This window comes from Megascapheus bottae, chromosome 5, assembly GCF_031878675.1.
Source record: "Megascapheus bottae isolate mThoBot1 chromosome 5, mThoBot2.hap1, whole genome shotgun sequence".
Classification (NCBI taxonomy): Eukaryota; Metazoa; Chordata; class Mammalia; order Rodentia; family Geomyidae; genus Megascapheus; species Megascapheus bottae.
Genome location: NC_143513.1, coordinates 3926765 through 3953043, shown reverse-complemented (window position 1 = coordinate 3953043; position 26279 = coordinate 3926765). Strand labels below are relative to the sequence as shown.

Below are 26279 nucleotides of genomic sequence, written 5' to 3'. Positions count from 1 at the left end.
TCTGAAGCCTGAGAGCTGGTGTCAGTCATTTTCACTGAACTCATGTACAGATGAGATCTGTGCACATTGTGTCTTGACAGAGAACAAAGTGTACTGCATGTGTCCTTGGGTCAGCCTTTCGTCCCTGTGGCAGGGAGCCTGTGGAAGGAAGATTAAATTCAAGGCTAGTTTGCTCTGTGCACCATCTTCTGTCTCAATTATGTGCAATTGCACAATGAACTAAAATGGGAAAAGGACAACTGAGCTCCACATGGGTGTCAGAAATTCCCAAGTGTACACACTGACAAAGTCACCCAGACAAAAGGTCACCTATGAATACATACCTATGAAGTTCAGTGTACATGACCTCATGTACACATGTACACAACATGGATACACACTTACCCATATGAAGATACAGTGGCATACATCCTTGCTCACCCATCCATGTCCTCACATAAATCAACAGGCAGAAGGTAAAGAATTCAACTTTGCTACAAGTTGTGGGATGATAGGTAGGAAGCAGAAATGAGCAGGACCTTTATTCAGTGTCCTGTCTCCTCAGCTCTCCCCCAGGCTGGATGAGGGAAATGGTGGCCTCTGTGTTAACATGGGCATGTGGACCTCCTCAGGGTTCATGTGGAGGTCTGGTGAAGTGCAGGACAAAGGGGATTCCAGGCTCAGCCCTGTAATCCTAGCTACTCAGGGGGCTGGGACCTGAGATCAGTGTGCAAGTCCATCCAGGTAGGAAACACCTAGAGATGCTTTTCATCAATGAATCAGTCAGCTCTGGCTCAAGTGGTAGAGCTCTAGCTCTAGCTTTGAAAGAGAAACCTGAGGGAAACCACTCAGGTCTTGAGTTCTATCATTGGTACATGTGGAGCCATAAATATGAGTGAAAAGGCATAAGGAGAATACCTGACATAGTAAAAATAGAAATGAAACATCTGATATATGAAATAAAAATACAAATTTTAATAAAAGTATCCCATATCGAAAGCAGCATGGCAGTTCCTCAAAAGACTAAACATAGAGCTCCCCTGTGACCTAGCAATTCTACTACTAGGCATTTACCCAATTGTCCAGAAACAAGGACATACTAAATGCATTAGCACAATGATGTTCATTGCAGCACTATTTACCATAGAAAAGATATGGATCCAATGCAGATGTCCCTCAGTTGATGAGTGGATCAACAAGATGTGGTATTTGTACACAATGGAATTCTAGGCGGCTGTCAGAAAGATTGACATCGCCCCATTTGTTAGGAAATGGAAAGACTTAGAAAAAATCATATTAAGTGAAGTAAGCCAGACTCAAAGGAATATAGGCTCAATGGTTTCCCTCATTTGCCAGAATCAGTAGAAACTTTGGGCTCTCCTAGCATAGATTAGCAATAGAGCAAAACCTTGATACATAAGGCCATATAGTATGACACTAAATGAAAGGACCTCTAGGACATAGAAACAAAAGCCATATAATGAGTGATTTTTGCCCTTAATGTACTATGTTATCTCTCATCTCTTTTGCTATCCCTTGGTAATCTCATATTGTTACAGTAACTCACTTTGTTATCTGATATATTGGATATATTTGTATTTGAAATTGGATAGGGAAGGGGGAAAACAAGATGAGGGTCGGGGGTTGGGGAGGGAAATGGGGCCAAGATATGAGAAAGGGTATCAATGTATGTGAATTGATGTACCTCCTATCTGCCAAATATAATGTAACCCTTCTATTACAATAAAAATATATGAAAAACTATCCCATATCTACAAATTAATTAATTATGAAGTCCTTTGTTTCAGGTACAGCAGAGAGTCGTTCTTCACTCATTAACAAAGATATCATCCTGATTTCCAATGGACTGAGGAAAGACCACGAGAAGCCCTGATGGCCAAGGGGACCAAATGAGGGGATGCGGGATGGGGTGCTGGAGGCATCTCCACACAGGCAAAATCCTTCATGAGCTCTTCCAGGCCAGCAGTGGATGTTCCCATGTCGCCGGTTGATGGCAGACCTTCTCCTCTTGTGTGCTCAGATGACCTGCAGCACCATTCTTCACACTCAAGAAAAGTAGACACACACACTGAGCTGTGGAGTTGAGGCCATGCTACCTACCCTGACACTGCCTTCCCAGAGTGTGCACTGAAGGTAAGGTGGTTGGAGAGGCAGAAAGCCAGGGTGTCCACCAATCCAGTGGAGGGGCCTGGGGCCTGAGGGCCTTGCTAATGCTCATGCTCATGGGAAGCTGACTCAGGGCTTGTCTGTCATACTCTTGGCAGGCCGATGGGCCCATCTCCTCTGCCGTGCTTCCCAGTACACTCATTCGCTCAGGTCCTGCTTCCTTGTGTGTCAGGGAATGAGGCAGCATGGCTGTGACCACGGTTTCCTTGCACTGTGTTTCTTGCTCATGAGGGTAAAATGCTTGCATTTCCGGAGGTGAAGGAATCCTGACAGGCCTGCAAGCATATTTCTGGACACCCGTAATGTATAAGGAAAGCACTCTGAAAGCTGGTTGAAGCAGGTGATTGAAGGGATGTGAAGGCTCCTGGTGCTGACGATGAAGCCACATGGTTGTCCTCTGCTGTGCCAGTGACCATTGTCTAACCATCCCACCGATTGCTTGAAAGAGGACAAGGCATCTGTGAGCTTTGCCTGGCTTACAGGCAGGAAGAAAGCTCTGCATGGGAAAAATGCTCAAGAATCTTCAGATTATGTCCCCTATCTTCATAAATGTCAAGAAGTTCTAGTTGAAGTTGATGAAGCAGGGATGACACTGATGTCCCGCCCATTGACCTGCCTTGAACCATGGAGAGCAGTGTGCTTCAGCTGCTTTCTAGCCCTGAGGAGTCCATTATACAGAGCAAGAAGGCACACCAGGCTCTCCTGTTCCTAATCTCCCTTTCCACCTGTAAGGTAAAAGCAAGGCAACCACGTGAGCAGAATGTAATCAGGCTATCATGATCATTCTAAAAAGGAAATAGAGCTGGTGAAACAGAGCACATCTTGAGAGTTTCCAAATACTGCAAGGTTGAGGAATGTGAGGAGTTAGGCTTCTTCCCCCCTTTCACTTGTCTGCCTTCCACTCCTGCTGCTTTTTTTCACATCGTGCTGTGCTTAATGTGCACTCAGTGTACAAGGAAGTAGGAATAGTGGTGGCAGCAGTGGCACGGGTGGCAGTGGGTGCTGGCCCAGAAGCAACAGTGACAAATGGCAGTAGTTGAAGACCTGTAGAGAGACAGGGTGAATGCAGAAATGCCAGGGAGCAAAGGGAGTGGAGACAGAGGGCTGTGGTGAGTAGAAGAAGGGCAGCTGTGGGCTGTGCTCACTGGAAGAGTCCCAGACAGCTGCCAGGCCTTAAGGCCCAGGTCTCAGACACCTGAGGCCCATAGCACTGGATGCTGCCTATGGCCGAGAAAGCCAGCATTCTCCCCTTACTGATATGGTGCTGACCATCCATCCTAGAGGCCTGTGAGAGCATTGCCACACTCATAGAAGCCATGTCTTGCTGCTCCCTGCTGTCTGCTGTCTCCTCCTACTGCTGCTGGCTACCCAGAATGACAAGAGCTGCCACATGCCAAGGCTTCTCAGGGTGAAAGCCCTGACCAAGAAGCCTCAAAAGTACCCCACAGTCCCAGTGTGCCACAAGGTCTCAGGGTTTGAGCTGTTGCTCTCTAGGTCTGCCAGCAGAGATCCTTGGCCTTCGAGGTCTATGGAATTTTAAAGAAAAACAAGTTGCATTGTAGAAGATGGTGTCCAACAAAAATTCTTCCCAAAGAAATGGAGAAGTGGAAAGGATCGGTGGAGAATATGTAGAGACTCAAGACTTGCTTCTTTTCAGTAGAAAACTGACGCCCAGGAAGTGGTAGGTGACAAGGTAGATTCACTTTAGTGTATGGATACACTCCCACATAGTCAGGGCATTCCAGTGTCAGCGGGTTACCCAAAATGGATGTCATTGGTGTACCTGAGAGACACCAAGGATAGAGATGCACCTTTGCATTTTATCCATTCTCTGGAAAGTTTACTTACAGGAAAGTACAGCCCCTCTTTGAGATTCCACTTAGAAAATGAAAAGGAGGAGATGATGAAATCAGAAACAGTGTTGCATTCACTGTAAGAACCATGCTTTTGGAGAAGAATGCAGAATTTATTGCAACTGGTTTCTGAAAGAAGTAGGTCCAATATGAAGAATCAATATTGAGCTTTGATTCAGTTTGGATTTTTCTGAAGCAATCTGAAAATGAGTAGAGGAAGTAATGCCTTTAGATTTGTCATGGTAAATAGATATTCACTTAGAATTCCCACCTTAGAAGGAATGTCCATGGCCACATTAAGGCCACATGTTACATTAAGGCCAGGTTACAACAAAGATACTTTCAGACATGCAGGGTATTCAAAAATTTTTTTCTCTTGATGCCCTCATTGAAAGCTAAAAGCCACCATGGGTCGGTGTTAAGCCTGTAAATCTATCTATTCTGGAGACTGAGGTCTGAAAGTTTGACATGTGGATAGTGCTCCAAAGAGAAATTTGATGAGACTCCATCTTTGCTATAAGGAGCAGAAAGTCAGCTGTAGGCTTGGATGAAATGGAGAGCAAGAACCATGAAGAAGAGATTTAATTACCACAGGCCCTTGAGCAAGAGCTCTGGTAACAGGAAGCAAAAGACAGAAAGCAGGGAAAAAGGGAGAAAAGGCAAAAGAAAGAAAGAAAGAAAGAAAGAAAGAAAGAAAGAAAGAAAGAAAGAAAGAAAGAAAGAAAGCAAGCAAGCAAGCAAGCAAGCAAGCAGGAAAGGAAGGAAGCAGGAAAGGAAGGAAGAAAGGAAAAAAGGAAGGAAGATATGGAGGGAAGAGGGAGAGGGGATGTGTGGAGGGAGCGGGAAAGAGAAAAGGAAAAAGGAAGGGGAAAAGGCAGCTGGAAAAATCCACTCAATTAGGGAAGATTCTTCCAGAAATGGTGCTGAAAAGCAACAGCAACTGAAACTAGAGCCTTGTCTCACCATGTACAAGAAAGAACTCAAAAACCCTCAAAGAATGAAATATACCATCTGAAATTCTGAGTCACCTACAAGCAAATATTTAGGAATTTCAAGAAGAATTATTCTCTGAATAGAATTTCCAGTGGCCACGAAGTGATAACAGGGAACAACTTATGTCCATGCATCAAAATAGTGTTTCCAAATAAGAAGAAAATACAGGAAACCACGTGATGAATGGGAGAAAAGCTTTGCCAGTGACTTCAAACAAATAAAGGATCAATATCTACAACATACCAAGAGCTCAAAGATTTAAACAACAAGAAACAAGAAGGACAAGTGAATTGAAGCCTTCTTTCTCAGAAGAACAAACACAAGAGCCTAAGAGATACTTGAAGACACAGTAGGTTTTGTAGAAGGGAAGGCGCCTCTGGCACATGCCTGCAATCCTAGCCACTCAGGAGGCTCAGATCTCAGGACAGATCTGAGGTTTGAGCCAGCATGGGATGGAAAGTCTATGAGACTCTTATGTCCAAATATCCACCAAAGAGATGCAAGTGGAAAAGCAGTGGAGCTCCAGCCTTGAACAAATATGTCAATCCAGTCAAATTTAGGGTTACAAGAAATCTGCAATAAATACTGCCAGGAAGGGAAGTGAGGGAGGAACTGTCAAGCTCTTGGTGGCAATAGAAACTATTGCAACCACTATGGAATCAATAGGAAGATTCCCCAAAACTAAATGTATACTCACCTATAATCCTACCACTACAGGGTATATAAAAGAAATTGTGTAAGTACACAGGACAGTCATACACTCAAGTTCATTGAAGTACTGTACAAAACAGCAAATTGGTAGAGTCAACCTAAGAGCCCAACAACTGATGAGTGGAGGAAGAAAACATAGGACATACCTGCCAAGGACCATCAGTAACAGGGTACATATATACCATGAAGGGTTATACTCATACTACACGTCTACAATATGCTAGTAGTGAAAAAGAGACATCATGTCACTTGCAGCTAAGTGAATGGAGCTTGTAATTGTCCTTTGGAATGGTTTTCATTGCTTTCCTTAAGCGCAGCAAAAGGCACGTGTTGTGCTCTCAGGAGGTCCAATGGCTCTGCTGCAGAGATGGTCCATGATCCCGAAACAAGAAAGACTTTTTGTAAGAAGTGTGGTAAGCATCTGCCTCACAGGGTGACCAGCGCAAGAAGGACAAAGCTTTCCTGTATGCCCAAGGGAAAAGGTGCTATGATGGGAAGCACAGCAGCAACAGAGGACAGACCAAGCCAATATCCCCAAAGAAGGTCAAAGCCACTAAGAGGATCTTGCTAAGGTGTGAATGTGCTGAGGCAAATTGCAGATCCCAGAGGATGCTGCCATCAGGAGATGCAAGGATTTTCGACTAGGAGGTGATTAGGAGCTAAAGGGCCTAGTTATCCAGTTCTAAGGTTGCTTTTTCTCTTCTTTCCTTCCTTCCTTCCTTCCTTCCTCCTTCCTTCCTTCTTTCTTCTTTTTTCTTCTTTCTTTCTTTCTTTCTTTTCTTGTTTCTCTTTTGACTTAATATTCAAAGGAGAAGATCTTCAAGCTGTCCAGTTTCTTGATGGAAAATAATAAATCACAGATAATACGCACCCCGAAAAAGAAAAGTTTTCCACTGAGTTTACTTAATAACAGTGATGTCTAGAAAATCCCTCTAACTCTTTTACTGGTCAAGAGTTGGCTACTCACAAGAAGATTGTTTTGTCTGGAGAGAAGTGTCTTCTGAAGTAAGAACTTACTATATATTTCATGAATAATGATTGGGCCCAAGAATTTAGCTTAGTGGTAGAGTGTTTGTCTAGCATGCACAAAGTCTTGGGTTTGATTCCTCAGTGCCACACATAGAGCAAATGCCAGATGTGGTCCTGTGACTTGAGAAAGCCCACGGAGAGTGCTCAGCTCCTGAGTTCAACCCCCAAACTGGCAAAAAAAATTGAATAAGCATATATAATATCGCTCTGATTGCCCTCATGATGTGTAATACACACATGCCTTGATTGATTCCAGCTTTGTTTTAGTGACTGGCTCTTCAGAAACCTTGAGTGGACCAAGGTGATATTAGGGGACAGATCCTGACTACATTTTCCCAGGTCAGAAGAATGACCCCCCAGCTGGGACCATGGCCTTGTAGGAAAAGTGCTTGCCAAGCATGCACAGAGGCCTGGATTCAAGTCCTAGGTCCCACATACACAGAAAAATGCTGGTAGACCTGTGGTAGCTGAAGTGGTAGAGTGTTAGTGTGGAGAATGTCAAATGACAGTACTCAAGCCTGGAGTTCAAGCCCCAGGATGGGCAAAAAACCCCCCAAATCAATGCTGACCCCACTGAGATGGTATCTGGAGGCTCTGGAAGGCAATCAGTAAAGAGCCAAAGCCTCTGTACAATGTGAAGCTTAGCCAGGCAGCAGTGCTCAGTCCTGTAATCCTAGCCACATAGGAGGCTAAGCTGTGAAAAACTGAAGGTCAAAACCACCAATGGCAGCAAGGTTGGTCTTCCTTGTCTTTCTTTGGCTGTCAGGTTAGTTTCTTCTTTTAGTTTCACTGCATCATTTCTAATATATAATTTCCCTGGGGGTCTGCTGGAAGTATTTGCATGGCTGCCTTGTCTTTCATTTGTGGAACTGCTCCTCCAGTTACTTTTCCTCTTCCTCAATGCTGGAATCAGGTGTGGACCTTGATCATGTGAGTTGAGTGTTCTCATCTCCAACCTCAGTCTAGATTGGAGAAACGGCCCTGGCACCTTGCAACTACCGACTCTTAGCCCTAACCTAGGCAATTACTTCAACAACAGAAATAGACGTGATGAAGAATCTCAGCTAGAAACTTGTCCCTGATTGTGCCAATAGAAAAGCTGGACTACATCCTCACATGCACACAAATGCACTTTCACACACACACATATAAGCACACACAAACCCACTCACTGATGTGTATGCATGCACACCCTTAGAAGACAAATGGGACTCTTCCAAAAGTTAACCACTTCACAGCAACGTACTGCCCTGATTAAATTGGAGGAAATTCCTTTCAAGAAAACCTTCTAACTATGAACACAATGCCCCCACCTAAGTCTGTCAAACAGTCTGGATTTCTGGTGTGTCCCAGCAGGACCTGTTTCCCAAGGGATATGGTGGGGTCTTTAAGTCATATGCCTGTAAACCGGGGTGACTAGTTCATGCCTATCCATAACCATTGTTTGTGTTCCATGTAATCTCACAGCACATCTATACCTCTTTTGACTCTATAAATGAAGATTACCAATGCATGTTTTGATATTGAAGCAGAGGAGGCAAGGATACTCACCAGAGATTTTCTCTAGTCAAATGACAGAGAGGGGGAGAGGCTTTGAAATGACCTACTGTGTATTCATGAATGTCCGGGGTTTCTTATGAGCATCCAGGCTTTGGGACAGAAAAGCAAAGGAGGAGGGCCAAGGAAATGGGCCTCAGGTGTTCCTGAAACTGTCCATGCTGTGATGTGCAGAAGCAGCAGCTCGGGAGAGATGTTCACTAGAAATAGGGACACCCAGACAAAAGTGAATGTTTGGGATGGGGTTTTGTTTTACAGCTCTTGTCCTGTGCAAGGGAGGAGTCAGTCATTTCCAATAATCATTTGGCCTGGAGGAAAGGCTCTCTATTCAATGACCCGGGAATCCTTCAACACAGGTTTGACTGCAGACCTATCTCAGGTAGGTTAAAAAAATTGAATTTCCTAAAATCCATTGTTAACTATTCATATTCTCCGTTGCTCTAGTCACCTTTGAATTATTCATAAAGCCCCTGTGACTATGGTGTTGCAGAGTGTTGGGGACTATTTCTCACGACACAATGTCCTACTAGACAGCAGTGTGCAGGTAGAGTTGGCCAGTCTACTCAAGGATGTTTTCTGTCTCCAGTTTCCACATGCAGGGGACAAAGTCTTAGACCCTCTGCAGAGCACCAGCTGTGATCCCTCGGTCAAAGATTCCAGCCACAAATTAGTACATACCTCACCTGTGGCAACATACCTGACCTGAGCACATGAGCTTCGAAGTACATTTCAATTGTAGATATTCCCCGATGGAGCTCAGAAGGTTGCGCGCTAACATTCCCTCATGTTAGAAAAGCAGTTGGTAGCCTACCTGGAGGCCCAGTGCCTGCCAGGTGTGAGCTTGCATCTCTGAGGGACTAGGCAAAGCAGGAGAGTGTGTAAAGACAAAACAGTGTGTAAGGATAAAAACTGTTTGCATGACCCAAACCCAAGATGTGTGCTGTGTGTTGGCAGGCCCCTAGAGTGTACCTCCATGGATGACTGTAGGCTAAGAAGGTCAGGGTTCAACCTGAAGTGGGAGAAAGGGGAGGGGAAAGGATAGATTTGCCCTAGAGAAACTATGAGTAAATTACTGGTGTGCCGTCTCCAGCAATCATCAAAACTGACACCATGCAAGCCACTGCTAGCTTGTATACTAGCAATGAGATCTGAGGAGATGGATCCAAAGTCAGTCTGGGTAGGAAGCTCCAAGAGACTCTTATCTACATTACCACCCAAATCCATACTTGGAGCTGCCTTAAGGGTTTTTTTTATTTTTTATTTTTTGCCAGTCCTGGGCTTAAGCCTGAGCACTGTCCTTGGATTTTTCTCAAGGCTAGAGCTCTACCACTTGAGCCTCAGCGCCACTTCCGGCTTTTTCTAAGTATGTGGTACCAAGGAATTGAACCCGGGCCTTCATGCATGCTAGGCAAGTACTCTACCACTAGGCCAACCTCCCACCCCCCCCCTTTTTATTGAAATAGAGGGGTTGCAGTTTTATTAGCCAGATAGAAGGTGCATTACTTCACACACATTGATACACCTTCTCATGTTTTTGTCCCCATTTCCTTCCCCCAACCCCTCCCCTAATCTTGTTTTTCCCTTGTCTCCTTTCCTATTTCAAATACACAAATAAACATATATAAAATATATCAGTTAAAAACTAAGATACTGTAACAATAAGAGAATAACCACAGGACAAAAAAAAAGAGATGACAAATAATAGTGCATTAAGAACAACACTCACACAATATATAGCTCTTGTTTCCATATCCTGGAGGTCATTTAGCCTCATCCTATGTGGCCTTATGTATCTTGGTTTGGAGCTATTGTAATCTGCTACTAGGAAAATCCAAGGTTTGTACTAATTATTACAAATAGGGAAACCATGATCAAGAGTTATAGTAATAGTCTTGAGCATAAAGTTCAGGGCCAATGCCTACACACTATGTTCAAGCTACAGGGTGTACACACACACACACACACACACACACACACACACACACACACACAGTGACTCAATCTCATAGCTAAGTATTTAAGAACTGGACAGTTAAACATACTGTAGTAATTCCAGGAAAGCTGTAGAAGATTAAAATAAGCAATGTCAAATTTACATTCCATAGACAGTGGATACAAACATAGAAGGACAAGAACACTGGTGATCTCAAAGACATTTTCTCTATTTACAAAGGAAACATTAGCAAAGTATTTTAAGCTGTGCGATGTATTTGTTGCTTATAGTCCAATAAAGCCTGAAATCCACGGTAGACTGGTGATCGATATTTCCACTTGCAAAGAAGACACTTATTTCTCACTCTTCTTTGGAGACAACATGGCAAGGCAAGGAGAAGCTATCTGAATGCTCCTCACAGCAGGGGAAATTTTCTTGAAAACATATTTTATCTTCAGCTTTGTTTACAATCCCATCACATCTAGCACTGACACGGTTAGATAATTCATTTGTGCAAAAATTCCATACGAAGTTGGGTTACATGTGCTATTTCTCCATTTGATATACTTTTCCATTTCAAGAAATGATTTATCTACATTGCTAAGCTCCAATTTCTTTTAGAACTGTGTAGTCAGTTCTTATCATGCCATGGATATGACGCTTTAAGTTTTGACCATCTTAAATTCTACACTTGCATTTCAACAGTCTACAATTATTGGTAAGACTGAAGAATTATTTCACTGAATGAAATAATGGAAGAGGATGGTCGCTGACGAATCTGTGACTGACATGTGACTGGTGTTCTTTCTCTGCTCTGTGTCTGCTCATGTGCATGTTACCTTATGTTTTGTTCATCAGTGTGCTTAGGGTTAAGGAATGTACCTAGCTGGAAGAAGTGTGATTTTGGATTGACTTAGTTTACCACTTCATGCAGCTCAGCAGTGTTCCCCTCGCTGGAGCACTGCGCTGGTTCTGGTGTGGCCTCCCTTTTCCTGCAGATGTGCATGGTGATATCCAGCCCTCCCAGCACCTGAGGGTGGCTTCCCTGCCAGCACAGAAGGAACTCAGGAGTTTCCCACATACCCTATGGCCAGAGAAAATGTGATTTACACCAGTGAGACTTCAAGGGATTTGAAACGGTCAACAATGACACCTGGAACTCATGCCCAAGATTGGGGAGTCACAGGCTCAGGGCATCACCTTGAACACAGGATTTGTGCAAGGTCAGTATGGCTGACATGGAGTGGAGGGAACTGCTCTTTCTCATTCCACAATAAATGACCTTAAAGCCTGAAAAGGTTTCAGCTTAGAATAGGGTATGTGCCAGTGTCTGCCATGAACTCGGGCAAAGACAAATACCCACACCGAACTTGTGCTCCTAGAGAAATGGCTTTCATGGACTCGCAGTTTTTCCAATCGACGATTTAACTGGAGTAAACCACCCACTCACAACACTCAATCCCCAAAAGGGAAACCTTGCAATTTTTCCCAGAATGCATCAAATAATGGTCCTTTCATGGTTGCACTCCACACAAACGTTTGAGCAGGCACTTCAGATTAAGCCAGTATAACCTAATATATTACTTCACGCCCATCTCTCCTGGAGGGCTGGGGGCTCAAGAACCCCAAGATCCCCTCATATTAGGAGTCCATCTTAGAGTTGCTGATGTTTGGTGTAGAATGGTATCCGTGATACAGTGTGTAAGGCCTGGGTGAGAAGCCCACATGTCCAGAGGTTTCGTGGCTGACATTTCCGATGTTGACTTCTTCATTGGTCTCCAATTGGGAGCGGCCATGACTGCTAGACTCTTTGATTGAAGCCTGGTGACTGAATGGAGGGCCTGCCTTAATCCCAAGGCCTCCCATGGGGGCACCCATGCTGGCTCCAGACCCCAATGTGCCCTGAGCCTGAGGCAGCTTTCATGATTCTGCTCAGTTCCAGGTAGCCCATCTGCCCATCCCCTGGGAACCACCTTCCTCTGGGAACCACCATGGGAACCAAGGAAGAAAGGGATGTGGGCAGAGCTGAGGCCATATAGCCCAGTCAGAAGGTGGCTGTGTGGAAGAGGGCGGGATGCAGCCCCAGCTTCTGGGGCTCACTATCCCACCACTGAATGCCTGTGAGTACCATGCCCTGTGAGTCCTCTTTTTTTTTTTTTTGATTTCAAATAAACATTTAATGTAAAAACAAATGTTCTTTAAACTGAATTTCTTTTACATCTACTGTACCATTCAAATGCTTTATCATCTTACATGATTTCTTCAAAATCTGTTATCAAGGGTACATATAGAAAAGCATTTTTTATAAATAGAAACAAAGGCTTTTTTCAGCTTTTATTATAAGATGACATAAAAAGTTTACTCAACAGAAGTAATTTCATTACTATTTGGGAGAGGGAATCACCAACTTTTTGTGCAAACAATGCTAGCCTTCTTTTAAGCATTAAGAGCATTAACTGCTTAAGAAATGACATAAGCAATAATTCTACACCTACATCTCCCCTACAATAATCTATTTTTTCTTTTTTTACATATGTGCACAGCTTTAGCAAATTAAAGCCCGAGAGAAATGCTGAAAACCCACTACCCAGAGGCAAAATGGGAGTTTACTGTAACTCCACAGGGAGTCAAGGAGTCTGTAATGAAAGCTGCAGTTTCCCTCTTTTCTATTATTTTTTAACACAGAAATCAATGACTAAGAACTTAATACTGGATGACAAATCACATCCACATTATTAAATAGCCTCACAGTTAAACACATCTTAAAGACCAACCAAATCAGTATTTACACATTTTATAAATTTCTGAAGACACCATTAGAAAGCTTATATATCCCTTCATGAAAGAAAATAGGGAACTGCATCTGATGGTGGTGGAATGAAATAAAAAGAAAAACCTGTATTTACAGCAGCATTGATCCTTTATAAATAAAGAATATGAAAATGCAACATCTTTAAAGGACAATAAAAAAATTGAGGTGATGTTACTCAACCACAGTGCTTGGAGTTGGAATAAAACCTATTGGTGCTTACTCATTAATGTGCCAGTAGTGAAACCGCTTTCTGTTGGAAAAAAAATCCAACCATATACAGGTGCGTAAACCACACAACACAGGGCAAAACTGCTCCAAACAATTCAAGTCAGCTTATCTGTATCGGATATTCTGATCAGAAAATACATTACAAAGACATCCTTGCAAAGAAAAAAAAAGTGTAACATTTTCTGGTTCATTTTTATAATGTCCCTACGCCCTCCTGAAAGTGGCATATTAAAAATCTCAAACGACCTCCCTTCCTTTATACACCTAATGTAAAAATGTGTACAGCAAAATTTTCCATGTGATTACCCAACTGATAAAAAAATGAAAGGAGAAAATGTTCAAGTTTTTTTTTCCTTTTTAAAAATAGATTGGGTATGCAAAGCAAAAAATTACCAACCTGAAAGCCAATGCCAGTCATCCTTATAAGCTCGGACAAGGCCCGGGACCCGGGTCAAAGGTGTGGAAGGCAATACCTTCTCCAACAGGCCAAGATGAACAAGTGCTACTTTGCAATGGAAACATCAAATACCTTGCGTTGTGATTTTTCATTCTAAATCATTTACATGATTTCAACATCAAGGATCAAGGTTTGGCTGCACGTAGTAATGCAACCTCAGTTCTTCCTTTTGTAAAAGGGTTTTACAAAAATTGTTTTGAAAAAAGGAAAAAAAAAAGCAAATCACAGCCCGATTTTCCCTCCTCAAAACACCTCATGATTACAAAGTAGAAACATACCCAGTCCCAGATGCCGAAGCATCATCATTTAAGTGTAGGACATTTCTAGATTCGTTCAATATATCTCTTAAGACCATGTTGCAGGTATAACACTTCCTTTGAAGTACTGCTCGTCGTGCTCAAGAAAGTTTCAGTGTCGTCAATCCAGTGGGCAAGCGCGCACTGCCGCATGGTGAAGTGGAGCAGAGCCTTGACTCACGTCCTTGTGGGATCCTTTACTTCATGGCATGCGCCTGTCTGGAGCCCAGGGTCTACACATACAACAGCTCCTCCCAGAGGCTGAATCCCTCCAGTGCAATCGTGTCTGTCCATACACGTGGTCAGATCTGCTGTTTTCAGAGTTGTTGTGTTTGCTCTGTTTGGAACCCTGAGACGCCGTCCTGTCCAAAGCTTTCTCTTTGGAGTTCATTCACTACACCCATTTGCTGCCCCATCCTGTTCCTCAGCTTCCTCTCCATCTGCAGGGGAAGCTCCTTCCCTCCTCTCCTCCTCCCTCCCCTCCCCTCTCCTCCCCTCTCTCCTCCTTCCCCCCTCCGTCCGCCGGAGGCTGCTGGGGCGAGCGGGCGGCGGTGCGGGCGCTCACGCTCCGGGGCCGCCCGGCGGGTAGCTGGGGGGGAGGAGGCACCGCGACGGCGCCGCAGAACACGGCGGTGGGGGAGGGGGCGGCTCGGGGCCCAGCGCGGGGTCCGGGGGAGGCGGCTTCGGGGGTTCGGCGGCAGTTACTGGGCCTCCTCCTCCTCCTCCTCCACGGCCGCGGCGGCGGGGGCGGCGGTGTGGCCGGTGAAGAAGCCGAACAGGGAGCTCGTCCAGGCTGACCACGAGCTCTCCCTCCAGGCCTTGGAGAAACCAACACAGATCCATAGATGTCTCCCAACTCGAAATCTCACAGCACCAATCTTTCTGCACAGAACTCTTCCTCACACGTCTCATGGAAACTCCAGAACAAACATCAAAAGGAGAGCATGTGAGGTGGATGATAGGTTACCAAAAGTAGAGAAAATGAAAGGAGAGCAAGAACCTCATAGCTTGTCTGCTCATCTGCAGCTGACATGTACTGGTTTCCTCCACAAACATGAGAAGCCATCACAAAACTCAGAAAACGAACAAAATTCCGTTACCCTACAAGTCCTGCTTGTGAACGTTTGCCATAAAAAAAGAAAGGATGAAAGTTGTCCAATAAGGCAAGTTCCCACAGGTTAAAAGCAGGTGCCTTTGAATCCCGACCTCAATCACACAGAACCTGGGAATGTTCCGTCCCTTGCAGTTTCCAGTAATGAATTTGAACCTAGTAACAGCCATATGGTGAAGTCTTACTCATTACTATTTAGAGTGACTCGTCCAGGAAGAAGAGAATTTAATGGAATGATTAATGGAGAAACCAATGAAAATATTGATGTCAATGAAGAACTTCCAGCCAGAAGAAAACGAAATCGAGAAGATGGGGAAAAAGACATTTGTTGCACAAATGACAGTATTTGATAAAAACAGGCGCTTACAGCTTTTAGATGGGGAATATGAAGTAGCCATGCAGGAAATGGAAGAATGTCCCATAAGCAAGAAAAGAGCAACATGGGAGACTATTCTTGATGGGAAGAGGCTGCCTCCATTTGAAACATTTTCTCAGGGTCCTACATGGCAATTCACTCTTCGCTGGACAGGAGAAACCAATGATAAACCTACAGCTCCTATTGCTAAGCCTCTTGCTACTAGAAATTCAGAGAGTCTCCATCAAGAAAACAAGCCTGGATCAGTTAAACCTACGCAAACTATTGCTCTGAAGGAAACATTGACTACAGGCAAGAAAAGAAAAAGATACTTCAAATGAGAACCGACAGAAATTGAGACTATTTTATCAGTTTCTTTATAACAACAACACACGGCAACAAACGGAAGCAAGAGATGACTTGCATTGTCCTTGGTGCACGCTGAACTGTCGCAAACTTTACAGTTTACTCAAGCATCTCAAACTCTGCCACAGCCGGTTTATCTTCAATTACGTTGATCATCCAAAAGGTGCTAGGATAGATGTGTCCATCAATGAGTGTTGTGATGCTCCTATGCCGGAAATCCACAGGATATTCATCGCCAACCTGGATTTGCTTTTAGTCACAATGGACCAGTCAAAAGAACACCTATCACACACATTCTTGTGTGCAGGCCAAAACGAACAAAAGCAAGCATGTCTGAATTTCTTGAATCTGAAGATGGAGAACAACAAAGAACATACAGTAGTGGCCACAACCGTCTGTATTTCCACAGTGACACCTGCTTACCGCTCCGTCCACAAGAGATGGAAGTCGATAGTGAGGATGAGAAAGACCCCGAGTGGTTGAGAGAGAAAACCATTACACAAATTGAAGAATTTTCTGATGTCAATGAAGGAGAGAAAGAAGTCATGAAACTATGGAATCTCCATGTCATGAAGCATGGGTTTATTGCTGACAATCAAATGAATCATGCCTGTATGCTCTTTGTAGAAAATGATGGACAGAAAATAATTAAGAAGAATTTATGTCGAAACTTCATGCTTCATCTGGTCAGCATGCATGACTTTAATCTTATTAGCATAATGTCAATAGATAAAGCTGTTACCAAGCTCCGTGAAATGCAACAAAAGCTAGAAAAAGGAGAATCTGTGAGTCCTCTTTTGAGGGCTTCCTCAGGACAATGCTGTTCTTACTCTTCCTGGACAAGAAACTGGCCGGGTGGGAGGCTCTAGCTCCTTGCACAGCCTGGAGCTAAGACCAGAAAGAGTTGTGACCACAGCAGGGCCAACCCTGGAGGCGTCCCAGGACCCCTGGGAACTTTGGGGCCAATAGGCCCCACCTTTAGATGGTCCATGGACTCAGACTGGAGCTGTCAGGAAGTGGTTCTGGGGTTGCCCATGTGTGCTGCCCACAATGCGTGCCCCAGCTCACATTTCAGATGGGCTCAGCTGTTTCATATTTGTAAACCAGGGACAAAGTTCCCCTCAGGAGCTAAATAGAGGTCCTGATTCGTGCCCTGCAGTTCCCTGAGCACTGCCATGACCTTGAATTCCAGGTCGAAAGAGAACAGGATGCTCACTGGTCTTCACAGTGGAGGGGGCACCAGGCAACTCATGTGGGTTCTTCCCTGGGGTCACACCACTGTCTAGATGAATCTCTTGCACCCACCAAGTTGAGACAGCAGAGGGCAGGATGGGTCTATACCTGGACTAGGGTTGTGCTCAGTCTAGGGCAGGGACAGGAGGCCTGAGGACAGGGATCTGACTGTTCCTCTCAACTCTCCCTGTGCCCTGCAGAGACTGAGGCTTCTAGGGCCAAGCACAGGCTTTTCCCTCATGCTAGGTCACCTTGAGGACCTGCTGTCACACTCCCACCCTGCCCCTCTACCCACGGAGAAATGGCCCCAAGTCATCAGCAGCACTGAAGGCTGGCAGTTTGCCAGGGGCATCAGAAGATAGCTGTGCTGCTTGGATGCCTGAGGCTGGGGAGAACTTGGCCTCTTGCTGGAGCTCAAGGGGCATCCAGAGGCGGCTCTTCTCCTATCTGATTTCCCATGCTTTGTCCCCTGGCTCACTCATATTCTTGGAGTCCTTGTCCTTATCCCGATGTAGAGATGCCAAGTGGGTGAGGATGGTTCTGAAGTAAGAGGCTCTGGAAAGGGAAAAGAAATGGTCAGTGGGACTCTGCCTGAGGCCTCCAGAGTCTCTGCCTGGCATGTGAGGCAGGTCTAGGCACTGGGTCTCAGGAAGCAGAGGTGCATGTCTAGGTGTGTCTCCATGCTCCTTCCTGGACCTCTGAGAGCCCCTGGCATATGTGTGTCCCTAAAAAGGGCATGAGGGCCTAGGGAGGAGGGCAGGGATGGACCAATTTCATTCTGCCAATCATGAGGTGCCTCAGCCTGCATGTCCCAGGCAGAGCACATTTGCTTTCCCCACCACACTTCCTTTCTGTCTGCAGTCCACAGGCATTGGCCTTCACCCTGTGGCATGTCCTGTGAATGCCATGGGATCTCAACAGTCCCCAGGCCCCCACTGAGGGTTAAGGAAGCAAGGCCAGTGGACAGATCAAGGCACCTGGGCTTCTGTCTGCTTGTCCTTGTTACTCCCTGAGCCATCAGGATCCCTGGACCCTCAGTGATTCCAATTGTCCCTCAAGAAATCAAGATGGCTTGACTTGGTGAACCCAGACCTGGTCCTGGGTTTTGCACTCACCAAGCTGGAATGTGCAGTAGAAATGTCCTCTGCCCAGGGAAATGGTGGTGTGGGCAATAGAGGAGAGAGGGAAAGACTGCATGCCAAGCTACTCACCACAGCCATGATTGCGAACTGTTCGGCCTTCTGGTCAGGCAGCCACTCTATCAAGTGTGCTGTACTCATTTCTTCTAACTTCAACAAAGAAATCCTGGATGGCCCCCTGGAGGAAATCTGAAAATCCCCCACTGCCAGTGACTCCCAGGGAGCTGGGTCTGTCTCAGTTGCCATGTCTGCCTCTCTAGCCAAGGGGACAGAGTCTGGCTCTAGCTCTGCAGCACTGAGCAGTGTAGACCTGGTATCCTCAAAGAATGACAGGCCATAGCCTTGATCGTTGCCAGGTACTGGATAAACAACCTCCCTGAAACCTTCGCCATTCATTTCCAGAGGTGAAGATGGCCTGGGGGCTTCCTCCTCAATGGGGGGCACAGGTTCCTGTGCAGATGGCTCAGGCTCTTCCACTGCTGGGGGGAGACAGGCCACCTCTTCAGCAAGGAGGCATGCTGCCTGTTCCTCCAGCAAAGGACCCACAGCTGATAAAAATCTTCTTTCTGCAGCAGCTACCTCTGGCACACAGGTCTCTGCCACAGTGCTCATGGGAGCCTCTGCTTGATCTGCACCAGCCACTGGTGTTGGGGCTGATGGGGGATTTGCTTCAGCCTTGCCTTGAGGCAGCTGGGTTTCTGGAGTGGACACTGGAACTTCCTCATCATTTCCTGGCTCTAGAGTACTTGGTTCCAGTGGATTAGGTCCTCCAGGCTCAGAGATGGCTGCCAGTGCTCCTAAATCAGAGGGAGCAGCTCAGTCTGGGACTACTCCCTCCACACTTGTACTTGGGGCAGGTGGAAGGCTGGGAGTCATGAGCTTACCTGCACAAGGCTTTATGTCTTCTATGCCAGCTGGTAAAGGCAAGTAGGAATAGGCATCTCTCAGAGTCTCACTGTGGAGCTCGCCAGCAGAGCTGGGAGCTGAAGGGGACTCTGAGGCAGCCCTTAGATCCAGCTCTGCCCAAGATGCTCTGATTCCTTCCTGGGGGGTTGTTGCCTCCAGGGCTCCATGCGTGGCATGCAATACTGTAGAATCACCAAGGATTGCAGCTGCAGCGAACATTTTAGGACAAGATCCCTCCAGGACTGTCTTCCCCCAAGTCTGCCCTAATGTCAGGAGACCCCTGCCTGCCTGAGAAGCCCCAGTGCTTTGACTCCACCACAGGAAGTGTTCCAGACAGCCCTCCAAGGCCTCTGGACTTCTGGCTCCCTTTGCCTTTGGCTTCCTTCAATTGGAAACAGCTCAGAATCTCCCAGCTATTGTCTCCTTCCCATCCCCTGCTACTCACCTTCAAGCTCTGGCTGTTTGGGATTCCTGAGTTCCAGATGGGTGAGCAGAAGGCAGGCCTGGTGCTCCTCAATGGAGCCGGGCATATTCAGGTGGAGGTATGCCACAAGTTGTTGCAGGCAGGACGAGTCCGGCGCTTCTAGGAAATCTTCAGGGTACTCCCTCATCCACGAACCGAGGATGAAGGCAAAAGCTCTGGGAGCAGAGGGAGAAGCAGCAGAGTCATAGGCTGGGCCTCCCCTCCACTCAGATCCCCTCAAGCTCGTGTATAGAGTGGTCATGAGACTGCTCATGTCCAAGTCCCTGGCAAGCCAGGTCACCTGGCTGGGCTACAGGCAATATGTTCAGGAGGGATGAGATTAGACTTAGATCACAATTGTGAGCACCACCCTCCTCTTTCCACATGCCCCACACCTACCTTCATTTGTCCCTGGAAGCCTCCCCAGACTATCCACTCTATCTACTCTGGGATGGTCATCCTGTCCCTTGGTCCCTCTCGAGACCTGCGTGTGCTCATTGAGGTAACCTGTCCTCACCTCCATGTCCTTAAGCCCTTTGTGAAGCGTCTTTCCCTGATTTCAACCCACAGGGCAAGGCCTGATCCTTGAGCCCTCGCGGAGTCCTCAGGAAACCCACTGAATGTCCATGATGGGGAGGTGTGGCCGTCCTAGTCTCCCTAGTCCTGATTTTCCCAGGGTAGGCAAAGGTGACTGGGCTGGCATGGTCCCAGAGCTTCTCTCACCCTCCTCAGGAATAGAGGAACTCACCCCAGCTCCCCATGTGGACACAGTCTCCTGGCAGGTCTCAAGCTCTCCTTCAGAACTCTCAAGCCAGGTGGGTACCATTTCACTTTTCCCAGGCCTCCCGCAAAGCAGCTCCCTAATGCCCCGCTCTGAAAACAGATTCCCTCCTCTTCCCCAACACACTCACTGCTGTAGTGGTCCTTTTGCTCCTGCCTTCTCCCCCTCAAGTTGTTGGAATGAGCTGTACCTAGGGAATAACATGAGGAAGTCACCTGCACTGTCCCTGAGTGTGATGTGTGCAGTTCTTGGTGGCTTCTGAGCACAGGATGGAGCTTGGGATGACAAGAATCACCCCATTCTTTACACTGAGTGGAGCCTGACATACCTCCCGACATAAGGTGAAGAGGCTTCTACCTGCCTCCTACATATCTGAGTGGGCATGGGTTCTCTGTGTCCCTCTAGTGCTTCCTAGTGAGGTTCAGTTAGTTCAGGACCCCAGAGAGAAGGTCACTCACCTTCAGAATTTGGAAAAGGCTTTGCTTAAGGTCTCAGACAGTGAGGGCACCATGGAGAGCAGGGGGTGTTGATGAGAGGGGAGCTTCTCCACGCACCACCCACAATTCTGCCCACCCAGCTGTTGGAGGCATGGGCCATGACAGGCATTTTCACAGCTCAGGCCTCTGCTCCAGCCTCAGGCAGTGTGGGTGTTGTCCCTAGCATGCTACTTCCCAGGCTTCAAGCAGATTCATGTTGGGGCACCAACTTGGGCCAGAGCCTAGCCATTCGGTCTAGCCTAGATTCCCAGGAGCTGCTTATCTGCTGAACAGCAGGGTCAGTATGTGCTGTGTGGTAGTGAAGGTGCGGTAGGTTCCCAGGAAGACTGGGATGAAGGAGGCATCTCCGAAGAGCAGGGCAGGCACCAGGTGCTCTACCAGTTGCTTCACTTTGCCTCCCCACAGGTATCCTGCCTTGCAGGGATCAGCAAGGCTTGGGGCTAAAATCTCCCCATACTGGGGTGAAGAAGGAGAAGCAATGGGAAAAGGCTCCTGGCCATCCAACAGCTTGGGGCTCACCTTCCTTTCCTCCCTCACACGCACACTCATATACCCACCACCGACCAGAATACAAACAGGCATCGGCGCTGAGGCTGTCAGACAGTAATAGGTTTTGGGACTCCAGTCCTTTCTCAGCATGTGCTTCCTCAATTTACCTATGGGATATATGGTGATGTCATCACACCCCTCCCCTAGAACTTGTGCTTCAGACCTGATCTCTCCAAATGTCAACTGGCTGCTCCCTGGGATCTCTTGCCGGTCAGGAGGAAAGCCAGACACAGTCCCATGCACATACCTTCCTACTCTCCTTTGTCCAGCAAATGTCCTGGTTTGAGGACATACTTACTGTCTCTGGACCTGGTACATCCAGTCATCTCAAATGGGTTCTACACTACTGTCAGTGCTTTGCTTCAGTCCCCCAGTCACCTCACTTTGGAGTGATTCCACTTAGCGTCTGCTGGTGAGGGTGAGGCTGTCAGCCACTGGACAGTACCCTGTTTCCATCCTATGTTTGTGAACCCTGAGAGCTGCTGTCAACCATTTCACTGCAGCACTCATGTAGAGATGAGGTTCATGCACATTTTGTCTTGACAGAGAATAAAGTTCATTCATACCTGTCAGGACAAAAGGAGTTAGAAAAGCTACGCAGGTCTACGTCTTGAGACAGGATATGCCACAGGACTCACACACATTGTCCTTATCCAGGTGCCAATGGCTCACACGTTCAATTCTCACTGCTCAGGACACTGAAATCTGAAGAACATGTTTCAAAGTTAACCTTGGCAGGAAAGTCTATAAGGGTGTCATCTTCAATTACTCAGTAGAAGCAGGAAATTGATCCATGGCCCCATGTCTTAGATTAGAAGCATTAAGCATAAAGACTAAAGGCCCGTTTTCCTGGTCAAATGGAAGAACAGCACAGGAACAAATACTACTATGACCAAGTGTCTTAAATGCCTCCATCACTTCTTGCCACAAGGCAGATGAAGCTGAGTCCATGTAGAAGTGTCAAACTGAAATGAAATTGTAAAATAGTTAAAGGGTATCTATATGACTCCATGCAGTGCTGAACACACACACACACACACACACACACACACACACACACACACACACACACCCCAAGGGTTAAGAAAGCAATGATGGAAATGATGAGAGGGCAATGATTCCTCCGGAGAGTGAGATCTGTGCAATACCATCACCCAGAGGAAATGGCAAGACAACTGGATGTACAGAATTAGCTGGACTGGAATGAAAAAATACAGTCTTCCTTGTCTCTAAATTAACATCTCCTTAAAGCAACTTCTATAACAATCTTCCACAATAAACATAGGACAGCAGAATCTTGGTCACCACCCTGTTGATGGGAACAAATACAAACACAATTTGGTGGCCTGTGTAGTCCTTAAGTGTATTTTTTACCTTTGGATTCATCCCTGAATGAAAAAAGCCATGGAAAGTGACCTAGTAATATTAAGAAAAGGAAAGAATGACAGCTAAGCAAATAGTACAGTGGTTGACATTTGTGAGGAACTTGGGAAAATTGTGGGTAAATGTGTGGATGCTCTGGAGTATTGGGAATACATACATGGCTTCTTCCAATAGAAGATATTGGGATTCTTTTTTGTCACCATGGAACATTTAAGGAAAAAAACTGAGTAATATAAATAATGTTTATAAATTTCTTTGGGTGAAAAGTGGGATGGGTCAAGGAGGGACAAAAATAGACACACATGAGAGCCTGCTATACACACATGGACAGGACAGGAGGAGGGGGCCTCTGTGCTGGGAGGACATGGAAGGTCAGAGTAAGGAGAATGGTACAGGAGATTGTGTAAGGATGAAGTGAGAAACTGAGGAGCAGGCAGAATAAAACATCAGATATAAACAGACTTGAGATGGTATTATGACCTCAATGATCAACAGTGTTCCAGGGACTAAAGTGCCATATCTGTAATGCTTTTTACCAGAAAGCCCTACAAGTCCATCTAGAACAACACAGTGCATAGAGTGATTCAAATTTCCTGACTGGTGAATTCAGGGCGATAGTAGGAATGTCAGCATCTGGTAAGTTCCTGTTGGGGAGAGGTCCCTGAGCAGCCCACTTGGGACTGCTGACACACTGAGACCAGATTGTGCTGTCATGAGGTGTGGGACCCTATGGGAACAGTGGGACACAGACCCAGCCCTGATGCACAGAGCACCAGTGCACACACAAGAAGCAGGTGGTCATTGTAGTTCATTGGCAGCATTCCCACACTACAGCAAATAGCTGAGAGAACCCAGGCCTATGGAAGAAAGGCTTGCAGGGCCTCATTGTTGTGGGACTTCTCCCCCAGGGGCAGTTGGTCCTTGTTGCCTGAGCCACCCTCAGCTCTGGAAGGTCCTTTCAGGATTAGCTGTCATGGAAAAGTCTGAATCCACTTGAGGCTGAATGGACACAGATAAGAACCCAGAGGGGCCTCATTCTTCCTCCACTGCTCAGAAACCTTCTACACTGGTAGATGACCCACGTTTGGTCGTTTTGGCTGGTGAATCTGAAAGTTGTGCAGGGGGAGGGAATCCCTGTCCTTAGCTAGAGAATTGATTGGGCCTGGGCCCTGGAGGACCCGCCCCGGAAGTCCACTCTGCTCCTCCGGGATCTCCCCGCCCCTTCCCCTGAGGAGCCAGATATAATGACTCAGCAGGCCCGGTGTCTCCATGGCTGACAGCGGGGGTCCCCACCGCCCTGGACTCCCCTTCCTCCCTCTGGAGCCGTCCACGCGGTCCTCCTGTGCTAGGATGTGGAATAGACTGGAGAGGAGGTGATCCCTGTCCCGTCCTCCCCACCCCTCCTGCCTGTCCTCTCCATCCTCCTCCGCCGACCAGGTCACCTCACCTCCTCAACTGGGTTTCACCTCTGAACCGTCCCACGACCTCTTCGTGGACCAGGCCCGGGCCCCGAACCTCCACTTGGCCCGTGGATGTGAGGAACATCACCTGAAACCACACCCCTTGATATCTATGGCCATGGTTGACTAGGATGCAATGAATGCTCAGAATCATGTTGGCCGCCTACATCTAAGACATTGTGCTCATTTACCAAGTGTGTTTATTTTTCTTTAAGAGATGAATACTTCCTTGAAACAAAATTTCTAAGCACAGTTTCATTTTCTTCACGTGTGTTTATTTTATTTACATTTCTCTTTCACAGCATAATGCAATTGTACTCTTGTACACATTTGGAGAGGATGGTGGGGATGAAATATTTGTATCTTCAACAATGACTCGAGTTTACTTAACTGCAGTGTTCATTATTGCATGACTTGCTCACATCTTCTGGACTATTGGACAGAGTGGCTCATGCGGAAAAATCTCAGCTAGTCAGGAGGCTGAGATCTGAGAATCCTGGCTGAAAGCTAGTCCAGGCACTTAAGCCCATGACATTCTTATCTCCAGTTAATCAGTAGAAAAAACAATGGGCAGTGGGGCTTTGGTTCAGTGGCAGGGCAGTGGGCTTGAGCTGAAGAGCTCAAGGACTTTGCCCAGGCCCCGGGATAAGGTGGTAACCTTGAGCTGAAGAGCTCAGGGTCAGCACATATGTACAGAGTTCAAACCCCAACCAAAACAAAGAAGAAAAGAAAAGAAAGAAAACCAAAAACTGCTCACTCTTTGCATGTCTCATCTCTAGAAGACAACCTAATTTGTTATTCCCATCTCATAGCTTACTCTCTAGTTCAAGATTTTTCTGCTGTGACCAAAACCATGCTCCAATGACCCTTCCAACTAATGTGGGCAATAGATTTTCAGTTCATCGAGCTTCCATTTCCAAAACCAAAGAAATTCAATTCTTTGATGACAGCAATTTTGTGTCCTCACTGGATATCAGTGGCTGTTGTCATATCAAGCTTTCTGTCTGTGTGTCTGTGCATGTGTGTTCATTCTCAAAGACAACAGAGAGAAAAAGCCACACACACCAACTCTTTGGCATAGAGTGTATCTTGTGGACAGACATGAAGTCACCGATGGTCCCTTTGTCAATTAAATTTTGTCTAGTGTGTGGTTGAAGTTTCTCTTCCTTGTCATTCTGATGTATATGACCATGAATGTCACTTGCCATCCGTGTGAATCAGATGAAAAGCACGCATGCTGAACTGCGGACTCCTTTTGCTTCCTTCATATCTTGGCCACTGCTCTTCCTGTAGAGATCTATGAGAAGGTTGCTTTATTTCTAAAGAGAAGCATTTGGGATGGCAATTCCATGGAAGACACAATGCACCAGACATTAGCAAATGGTCATTTCTTCTCACCACATCACCCACGATCATGTCTTTGAGCCCAAATAGTGAAATTCTATTGTCCCATCCTCTGGGGAAATGTACAAGACTGCTGTGATCAAATGTAATGCTGTGAAGACCAGAGAATTTCCTCTATATCAAAACAAATCAATTTTACTACCATAGTATAGTTGAGAAATGACACAGGGAGCTACAACCAGGAATTCTTGTATCCTTTATTATATGGAAAGTGGGAATGAAGTGCCAGCCCCACACAGGTCTCAAACTTGAACACCTGTATTTCTGTGTTGAAACCCCAAGTATTTCTTCCAGTCCATCTCAAGTTGTGTGTGGCCTCAAAGGACATCTGAGAGGAAACACACACACACACACACACACACACACACACACATACACACGATGATTGAAGTTATCTCAAATCTAAGTGTATGAGAATTAATGTGATAAAAATACTCCAGTGGTTCAAGGAAACTCATAGGAGACAAAAGTAAAAATTTGTGTTTTATAGTTTGTGGATGAAAGGTCACTATAGTAGATGCATTGAAAATATACAGGAAGATTACTGATTACAAAAACATTCTCTGATTACTAGGAAAAAAATCTACCAAGATATTT

At 46.0% G+C, this 26279-nt stretch overlaps 2 pseudogenes across 1 annotated transcript in view; both read left to right on the top strand.

Annotated features, from left to right (window-relative positions):
• LOC150062756 (uridine phosphorylase 1-like) overlaps positions 1-26279 on the top strand; it is a 123609-nt pseudogene that overhangs the window by 26246 nt on the left and 71084 nt on the right. The window lies entirely within an intron of this gene.
• LOC150062760 (polycomb protein SUZ12 pseudogene) lies at positions 14093-17462 on the top strand (annotated as a pseudogene).